The sequence below is a fragment of the Anser brachyrhynchus genome (genome assembly GCF_964034855.1).
Source record: "Anser brachyrhynchus genome assembly, chromosome: 20".
NCBI lineage: Eukaryota > Metazoa > Chordata > Aves > Anseriformes > Anatidae > Anser > Anser brachyrhynchus.
In genome coordinates this window covers 5,687,697-5,698,259 of record NC_137713.1, presented here as the reverse complement: position 1 = coordinate 5,698,259, position 10,563 = coordinate 5,687,697, and the positions used below count along the sequence as shown (strand labels likewise).

The following is a 10,563-nucleotide window of genomic DNA, read 5'->3' as shown; positions in this document are numbered from 1 at the left end:
CACCTCTGAACTCAGGTTACCCATTTCCAGTGCTTTGCCTTGAAAAGCATAAGCTAGTGCAGGGAGACAAGGATCACACTGTGGAAAATAAGGAAGTAATCATATTTTTCCATGTTCTATTACAAGATCACCTCATATACACAAGGTGCCAAAACACGGCCAAAATGCAGCATTATAGGAAGCAGACTGTATAGGATGTTTGCTCCCTAAGCAAGGGAAAGAAACACAGAAGCACATTCTTGAGCCACTCACTCTGGACATCTAACAAAGACATCGTGCCAGCTCAGTTATGCAAGCTGTCATTTCCTTTCGCTATACAGCGCTGCCTGTGCACAAGTACCAAACAGCACTGACACTTCAGCAATCTTCAGTGAGCAGCTGAGCCCTCCTGAAGGTAAACAGGGAGCCATTTCCACCCACCGACATCATTAATTCTAACTACAGTCTCAGTCAGACATCACGGAATTGGTTCCACCGACTTGCATCTTGAATATTTACTTCACAACTTTGACGGCTGCAAATTTATTTTTTTCCCAAAATGAAAGATCAGATACAGGAACAAGTGTTAACAGCTTAGACTAGCTCCCAGTACACCAGATTAACACTTTGGTCTTTGAACAAAAGCTCAGACCAAGAACGAATCTCAAATTGACTCACTACAATGGTCCAGTCTGGATCTGACAAACCTAAGCTTGTTCTGATGTAACCCTCTTGATCTCTTCTGTTCTTTGCTCGTGGCATTTGGCTTCGCCTCTGGAAGACCAAACTGTTTTAGTTTAATAGAGCTCCTCAGGTTCACTATAAGGCCGGTGTGAGGAAAAGTCTTACTGGCTTTACATTCTACACAACTATTTTCTCACTCAAAAAGAGAAACCCCATGAAGCAGCACTGCCAGGTGGGCCGTGCTTTTTACGTCCCCCAAAGAGTACGTTGATACATGGCTGTGCACACACTGTTAAGGAACAGGAAAAGTCCTCAGCAAGCACGGATGCCCCCCTTTCCTCCAGGTATTTCCTCCGATAGCTATCCGAGAAAAGAAGAGATAATGCTTGCCAGTCAGTGGTTCACTTTCATTCAGGATCTTATCTCTGCACTGTAATCGACCTGTGACGCCAGCTCGAGTAAACTCACCCAACAAGCTGGTGTTAAACCAGCTAACTTAGGTACCAGTAACTACATGGCTGCAGCAGCCTGGATCTCAAGGCAGGCTGCAAAACTCACTGCAGAAACTGGGTTAATAATCAGGCCATTAGCCTACTTTGGTTCTGAGCCACTGCAGTTAGTAACTAAGCTACTAATACAAAACCATTTCAGGTTTGTCTATCTCAGCCATCGGAGTTAAGAATTGTAAATTAAAGGTAGCGCAGAATTTGGGAATAACTAAGTAAAGACGTCAAACAAAGCCCCGATCATCTCAGGACCTTTCCTGCCAGATGTAGACATGTAACCCTGAGGGACGTCAAATGGGAAAGCCCTTGGAAGGGACAAGTAATTATCCAGAACTATCTCTGAGATCTCCCAGACAGGAAAGAGCATATCCACCAACAATTCATCCTCACTATCTCCACAAGATCCCACAGATAAATTGACAAAGTCTTGGTTTCTAACATCAAAAGCTCCCGATAGATCTAATAAACTCAAATTGACAAATTCTTGATAGGAAATACACTTAGCAAAGTTAGAATATGTCTTTTCTTCCACAGGTCCCATTATTACGACATGTGGATACCATGGGAGATCTTTTCTGTCACAGATTTGTGTAATGTATTCAGCAACAGGAATCATAAAAACACTTCACGAGTAGCACGAACCTAACACGAACATAATTGTCCTCCATAGCAGAAAGTATGTTTTTATCAAAGTTTCAAGGCCTTATTCAGTATCTTACCATAATCGTGGGAGATAAACATGGGTGTACCTATACAATAACCTGGGGGCCGCAAAGATGTTTCTTCTGTTTTGTGGAATGACGATAATTATATTTAGCACTCATTCAAGGCTTTTCATCTTCAAAGCACTTTACAAACATTAATTAATCCTCACAACACCCTATGAGGTAGGTAAGTATTATTACAGTAGGTGTGATCAGGTTTGTGCAGGGGACTGCAGAGCATGCACAAGCCAGGTAAGGGCAGCAGAAATACATATTCCTGAAATTGCACATTTAAGCTCTTATTCCTCTCTACATACCTGCACACAAAAAACCCAAACCTCTCCACATAAATATATATACACACATGCCCACACAAATGCATACACACCTCCAACTTGGTTCTATTTTTACGACTGTGCTAAAGCACGCAGTTTGGGGGAAAGAACACTACCTTGAGTGTATTTGTCTCGTAGTGTTCACCTTACATTTGAGTGGCACAACATGTTTTGACATTCTATGGTGGAGTCACAATTCTTTTCCACGATGAGAGTTCAGGCTGAACAAACCTAAGAAAGATTCCTATTTCTGGTAGCTGAATGCTTTCTGATAGTATGGCAAAATCCATGCCAGGAAAAGAGTGTTTTTAATAACCGCAGATGGATAATAGGTTTGCAAAACACAGTAACAGATGGGTATTTTAAATCAAAATTAAAACAGAGAGGTTGAGAGGGAGCATTCTCTTTCCAGACAGTTAGAGCTCAATACCTGCCCAACTCCTCTGAAGAATTACCAAGAGAACAAGGAAAAAAAAAAACCTGCAGCTTAGTCATATTTGTATTCTTATTAAATGCAGGATTGCCTGAGGCGAACAAGAGCTGATATCATAATTATTGGCTTGCCTAGCCAGCTGCCTTCTCTCACCTGATGTAAGATCAGATCTTTCCAGCCTTTGGAGACTCTGTACCGCTGAGCCTCCACTCTCTCTGCAGGGCTGTTTGAATGACCTAATCCTGTCCTGGAGCAGCAGCACGCCGTTTTGCTTCAGTAAAAAGGTAAGAGGAAACCTCTGACAACTTCATATAGCTTTTTAGAATTCAGCCGTGAAAGCCAAACGGAAGGGGGAGCAGAACTCTTTTGCCTTGGCTCATCTATTTAATGTGAAGTCCCCGAGGCTGACTTTGAAGAACTTCAGGCTGAGGGAAGGGGAAGGTCAGCACCTACATCCCGTTCCTCAGCAACTCCCATAGGTATTTATCAGCCGCGAGTGAGGAGTATCAAGAGAAGCAGTCAGGAAAACACCAGGTAAGCTCATAGATCCATTGGTCTTTTACTGGGAGAAGTGAAGACTGTAGGCGATTTCCCAAAGGAAAAAAAATAGATCATCTTGTATGGGGTGTATACGAGCTTAAGCTAAGCCACTGTCTGTTTCATAGTTACAAAGAAAGCTGACAGTGTTTACCACTACCTGGAAAAAAAAGAAAAAAGAAAATAGAAAAAAAAAATGAAACTACATAACAGAAAGACAAAACAAGAAAAGTATTTGTAAAAGAAGTCTGAGGTCTCATGCCTCATAAATTCACAACAGATTTATTTCATGTTTTTCCAGTGGTGAATCAAAAACCTGGAAAACTCTACATTTTGAAATTCAGCTTTCTTTTACTATGGCTTGTGTTTTAAATATGCTACTTTTGCCTTGTGTGTTTTGTGGTAGTAGGTGAAAACTTTTTTTGAGCTTACTCTTACATTGAGAGGTGACTGAAGTGACAGCCAGAGAGAAGGTGGGATGTGTTAACTGCAAAGATGACTGAACTGAAGTACAACAAATGGAAACTTGTTTCTTATTTCTTTATGTGCATAGGAAATACATTGCTCTATTTTCATTTATTAGTTTCAGACTGTTAGATTTCCAGCAAGAAAGGAACTGTTCGTTTTATAAACATAATAATTATCAAACCTATAAATAACAACTAGCCATCATTCACCTTGACCCTTGGTCCTTCTGCAAATTTACAGACTAAATCTGAGGGAATTAGACTTTATTCTATAAATGTTTCAGTTTGATTTATCTAAATCACGTGTTTCTAACTTGAATATTGATATGAGCTAGGTTGAACCGGATGAGTTTTAGGCTGAAAATGTATATATTTTGTTTACAAATAATTATGAGCATAGAAGAACAAAAAGCATTTAAATATCTGGTGTGCATATTTCTTAAGGAGTAAAGAAGGATTGTGTACTTTGCTGTCAGCCAGGTGATGCCCTATGTTATATATGCAGCCAAGCACATTGTTTACCCTACATCCAAGTGAGGGGAGATGAACATGGGTAGAAGTGGTATTAATGTAAATGACAAAAGGGACTACGTCTTGGCAACCTGAGCATCCAGACTCTGCCCCAAATGTTAAAGCATGGTGTGAGAAAGTACTAGCTTGTACATGAGCACAGATACTTATATAAAGTTTGCTGTGTTCCTAATAATAAAACTGGAGCCACGTGTTAGTTACTGAGATGGCAGCCAGTTGACTACTCTGGGGAGTAAATGGAAATATCTCTACACCACCATGGTAGGTGTAACACAGGAACCTGCCAGGGACACCTTAAGACATTTGCCATTATTACAAAGCGCTGGTGTGAAGGAGGAAAGCAAAGGAGAGGGACATCTACATGAAGTGACATCTTTCTGATCCAAACAGAAAGCTTTTGTCTTTTTCAGAACAGCTTGCTGCTCAAATGCAGTTTTTGAAGGCGATAATTAGGAAAAAAAATAAAAATAAAAAATTAAAAAATAGAAAGAAACAAAAAATGAAAATGGGCTATGTCATCTTAGAATAACTATTTTGCAAAAGCAAAAAGAAAAAGAGAATTGTTTAGGATTCCTGGAAACTAAACATTAACCACAACAACAACAGTCTGAACTTTTTGGCTGCAAACTGCAGAAATTTAACACAAGCAGTGGTGTTATGCAGAACTTCTTTCAATCACAAAATTGCTCCCATAACCTAGTTTCATAGGCTGTTAAATGACCAAGGACAGGGAGACAGTGATGCAGCCTTGAAAAAAATCTAAAACAAATTTTCAAGTCCTACAAAACATATTGCTAATTGACTCACCCTAGAAACAAAAAGAGCTTTTGAGTAGAGCCCACAGTGACCACAGCTAGATTTGAAGTCAGACATTCTGCAGTTATCTATGCAATAAAATTTAAAAGGCATAAAGATTCAAAAAAAATAAATCAAAACCAACAACATGTATTTAGCCTTTAGAAGGCAGGGAGTCAAAGCAGTGTAGAGTGTGTATAATTTTTACATGTACTTCTCTGTCCTGTTTATAAACCAATTACAGATGCAAAATACTCCAGCAGCTCACTCCTCACTCATGCAGAAACTTTGGAAGCTGGCTCTTTCTGATTGTGCCCATTAGAAAGTAAGGAAAAATGTTGGTTTGGATGTAGCAAAAGTGAAACAGTATTTGGTAGATCGGTGCCTATAAACCAGAGTAAGGCCAATGGAGGTAACTTCCAAGCAGATAGGATTTACTGTTTGTGACCAAGTCCTCTATTGTTACTCAGAAAGGCTGAGCTGTATGATTTGGGTCAAACACACCTCTCTGCTCTCCTGCACCTGGAAAATCATTAGCTTGAAATACAAAGAGATTAATTATGGTGATAATGCAGATTAAGTGAGAGGTACAAATAAAATCCTCCTCTAGTACATCTGTGAGTGTGCCCAGTGCCACATCTTTCTGAGGCCATTCTCCATTCAGTTAAAATTTGAAAGCAAGGTGGCGATTCTCAAAAGCCATGCAAGGCTGAAAGAAGTCGGAATAGCATGGGTAGGAGCACACAAAGAAACCACCACAGAATGGCATCATTCTGCCTGCCCTAGGAAGCAGAGCTGTGAGGTGCTGCTCTTTCTTCTGAGTCACTGCTGAATCAATGCCCTAACATGGCGCTGACAACAGGATGCTGCTCACATTAAGGACTAAAACCTAAGTTGTTGTGGCAAGTTCTATTTATCAAAGACACCCTGTCACTTTTAATAAGATTAGGGGAAAACGAAACATTTTGCCATGTTTTAAATATAAATTCAAGTCATGCCCTCATAGTCATAGCCTGCTGCTCTTCTGCATCACTAACTGGCTCCTCACCCCACAGACTAAAGCCCGAAGATTATTTAGTTTTTTTCTATTATTCAGCTACATCCTGTAAAACAGAGCCCATTTTTGCACCCCTCTTGTGCATCTCAGTCCCCTGGTCATACATGAGACACTAGCAGTGTTTTCTTCACAATGCCCAGAAAGCTCAGACCCCTCGCTACAACGCAGCATGCCATGTTGTCTTGCAAGCAGCCTCTTCCCAAGGACCTATATGTCATTATTCTTTGCCTAGTTGACACTATTCTTCCTTCAAATCAACGCTTACAAGAACCACATACTCTAAGCAAATAGTATAGAATATATTACTATTTGTTTTATTTGCAATGCAAGACCTTCAGGTTGTCCACAGAACAACCTTATCTTCTGCATTATACCAACGAGGTAATAGTGCCTAAGATTGTTATACGTAGTTTACCTAAATTTCCCAACATTTTCAAATAAAACCTGCATTCTTTGTGCCCTGTTAAATGTTGTGTAAGTATTGAAGGGAGCTGCTAAACATGCGGTTAGTAAAGTGATCCCTGTAGAGCCTTTACAAATCTCAACAGTGTCTTTTGAGGCTTAGTTAATATATGTAAAATCATTTTAAGATGTTTGGATGAGACAGGGCTACTGCAATCCAGAGCATTATTATCTTTCTGTTGGTGAAGTGCTCAGAAATGAATGAAGCATATAGGGTGAGGTTCCATCAGTCATGTAATGAAGCTAAACATGCTGTCATTTTAACCCAATTTGTTTCCCTCTGTACTGCTGCCTCACCAGTTTGTTAGAGCCTCTCAAAGGAGCTCATCTAGTGTCAGCTTACAACTTCCACACCTAGCCCGTACTTTACTCCTGGAATGGGTAGGTATCCCTGCCCTGCAAACTCCTAACTGCTGGTTCAACAGACCTGCCAGGACAGGTCCCTGCAACATTCCCCTCTGTGGGCAAATGGTAGGATGCCAGAAATATTAGACAGGAACCTGTTCTCCCAGGAATGTAAGTAATTCATAGAAGGAAATAATTTACTATTTTCCCAGCTGGAATAATTAAACAGCTAGGCACTGTCCTCCCAAGTGCAGAAAAGAATAATAGCAAACCAGAGGGGGAAAAGAGCTGTAATGTCCTTCAGTATGAATTCCCTCCCAGACTAAGCAAGTTTAATTCTGTGCATCTTTCCTCATAGGACACATTTTCTAGGTTCTGACCATTTTTACTCTTTCCTACGGACTCCAGATTGGAGTCCATTCTTTTAAAATGGGGTAACCAAAATTGGACACCAACCTTCAGCTGATGCTTTACCAACACCAAGAGGAGCTAGCATCCTAAATCTCACAGCATGCACTTCTGTAAGCACCTCATACCTGTAAGCATGTCTGCCTTTTATAGCCTTCTACGTTAAAGCATGTTATGGCTGATTTAGGTTCAGCTTGTGACCCATTAAAACCTCAAGATCTTTCTATGCAGAACTGCTACCTAATCACTTGTTCTCATTCGCTTTCTGTGAGGTTTATTTTTCCTGCCTAGATGTTGAACCTAGTTATTATTGAACTGCATTTTACTTGCTTCAGATCATTTTTCATGTCTCCTTCCTCTCCCGTAAATACACATGCAAAGCCTTCTCTCTTCATGCTGTCTCCAGGCTGGATCAGTGTTCCTCTCTAGTCGATCACAGAAGTCATTAGTGAAAACACCAAGTAGCGTCCGACTCCTTTACAAATCCACTCATAACACACTTCCATTCTGACACCAGTTAGTAACTACTCTTAATGCTCTTTTCCACACAGCGTTACCTCCTCACTACTAGAGTTTTCTCTAAAATAACGTTTCTTGGTTCACTTATGAAAATATCATGGAAGACGGTGTAAAAGCCTCAGTAATGTCAGGCTGTATTATGTGTACATCACTGCTTCTTCCTGCAAGGCTAGTATACAGGCAAACTACACTCGTATGACAATTGCTCTTATGGCTTTTACTTTTGTCTTTATTTCCTTAGTTTTGTTGTTGTTGTTTTTTACTTAATTTTATACTTTCTCTGGGAATTGAAGTTAAATCGGCTAGCTATAATCCTCTCATACTTTCTAGTTTCAAGACAGGTGCTGTATGTACCTCCTTTCGCTCTTCTGACATGGCACTCATACTCAGTGAATTCTCAAAGACTTGCAGCTCTGTCATTACTTCAGCCGATTCTCTAAATTCACAAGAATGAAATTAATTAGGTCCACTGAACTTGAAGACGTCAAAAAGCCTCAGCCTTGTCCCCTGGGAGGTGAGAACAGATGTATTCCTCAGTGCATGAGATCAGAGGCAAACACCATTAATATTCCCAAATTTCTCATACTCTGACTTGGCATTGCCCCGTTAGTTTTCCATTGTGCTTTAAGGTCACTAATTAATGTGTGCCCTACTTTTCCACTCAGGAATGGTTTGGGGCTGTTTGTTTTTTTCTTTGAAATGCAGAGTGTCTGGAGAACACCTGAGCTCCCGTATGGGTTTCGGGGTCAACTTTGTGATATCTGAATTTTGCTTTCTTAAGACGCAAGGAATACCATTGTCAAACACTTTTATAAGAACCTTTTAAAGCATGGAAAAGTTACATATTAGGACTAATATTTTCAAGATTAGCCATTAATGCAAAGTACTCTGTTCAGGGTAGCCTGCGCATAGTCTTCTGTGCGATAATGCTACTTATTTAAGACTATGGGAATTTACTGTCCAGAGGTAGATACCAGTTCAGTCTGTAATCATGTGGAAAAATTCTTTGCATCACAAAAATTTCATTCAGTGTTTAAGACTCACTAGAAACCTGGTAATGGCTTCCTGGTTTTCTGTCCAGCCTCACGCAGCGAGAGCACTCTGCGGCCTAGTTTGACGAGCATTGCCTAGCAGTAGTTTTCAGCAGACAAGAGCCAAAAAACAAATAGGGGACAGCTTAATTCAGTCACAACTGTTCTCTTTTCCTCCCTGACCCTGTAAAAATACAACAGGGAACTGTTTTCGACAGGGAAAACAAGCCAAGTTTACCTATGCATATGTAGAGTGACTCAAAAGGACTGCAAAGGGGACTGCAATATTTGGCATAAAGTAATGGTGCTCCTTATCGTTTTAAGTCTCCACAGAAAAAGTCATCTAAAAAAAAATCAACAAAAATAGAAAAAGTTTAAGTACAGGTGAATAGAAGATTTTCCCACATACAAAGACGCTATCAAGCTAAAAGATTTAAGAAAGAATAGCAAAGAAACATTTAAGAGAGAATGAAAATATGCAAATTGGAAATAAACTCATGATGAATCTGAAGGTTGGATGTACCAGCAGTGAACTCCTTGAATTTAACGTTGTGGATAATCAAGTCTTACCATCCTGTAATTCTTAAGAAGTGTACGATGGATCTATCGTACTTGCTTCTACTTTAGATACTACAAAAATCAAAGTTTTACCTTTATTTCATGACTGCAAATGCAAAACCAGACATTCTTGATGAAAATATATATATATATTTGTGATTCCTGTATAATCACTATTTCAGCAGGACTGAGTTTCTCACAAGATGTAAGATATATAAAAATTACAGTAAGAGAAGTGATAAGTGGCAATATTTAACTTGAGAGGAGAGAAAGAAAGGAATGATTTACAGAAAAGCAAATAAAGTAAACCCATATGAGGAATTCTTTTGCCCTAGTTTAGCAAGTCAGAGTCGATGACGCATTCATTAGTGACATTTAAGGTTCAAGCAAATGTTTTTTGTAACAGACACAGGCCCTAGATTTCACTGTCGGAAGAAATTAGGCATGTGCTTTTTATTTTTTTAATCTGTTTTCCTGCTGATATTCTTCTCTCCACTTCATCCCAGCTGACCCTGCTTGGAGCAGGGGGAGTGGGACTCGATGAACTGAGGTCTTTTCCAACCTCAGCTTCCCTGCGCCTCCATGAAGCTTTCCGATAATATCTCTGCTAATCAGATCTTGCTACAGATCGGAAACAACAGCTGTGAAAACGAAACACCTCATAGGAGAAAAATGGTCTTTGACCATAGCATGGATCTGCCGTGGGAAGCTGCGGCCACCACGGGGCAAGGTGACAAAGAAAGCCAGGCACGAGGTTGCTTTCAGTGCTGACTGGCCCCTTCACCAGCAACAAATGACTACGGTTGACAAAAGCTGCTCGTGCAGACTTCGTCTCACACAGCCTCAGATAAAACTAACCTCAAACGCAAATCTTTTCCTTGACTCTAAAACTTGATCCACCATTCATAACCGATAGCTATCGTAACACAAAGCTCTGGGCTCAGTTGGAAGAAATATTACTTCAGAGGGTTTAAATATGGGAAAGCAAACAAAAAAAAGTCTAAAATAAAACACGTTATTTAATTGTATGACATTAATTACTTCGGGAATAAATATCTAAGCAGTCTCCGAGCAGCATGTTCTCTGCTCAGGACCCTATTTTCCCTTCCTGACTTTTTTCCTTCCATTCAGTCTGTACCTCCTCTATGTTCTGTACTTGTATGACTGTTTATAGTCCCCCAAAATACTATATTATCAATTTATTTTAAATCT

The 10,563-nt window shown here is 39.9% G+C and overlaps 1 protein-coding gene across 3 annotated transcripts in view; it reads left to right on the top strand.

Annotated features, from left to right (window-relative positions):
* Positions 1-2,809: 2,809 nt before the first annotated feature.
* FOXN1 (forkhead box N1) overlaps positions 2,810-10,563 on the top strand; it is a 42,050-nt gene continuing 34,296 nt past the window's right edge. For 2 of the 3 annotated variants that reach the window (XM_080562820.1, XM_080562818.1), the window contains exon 1: positions 2,980-3,175. The gene's annotated coding sequence lies outside the window, so the exon portion shown is untranslated. Of the gene's footprint in view, positions 2,926-2,979; positions 3,176-10,563 lie in introns of those variants that run through there. The other variant, XM_080562819.1, reaches the window with a different exon arrangement.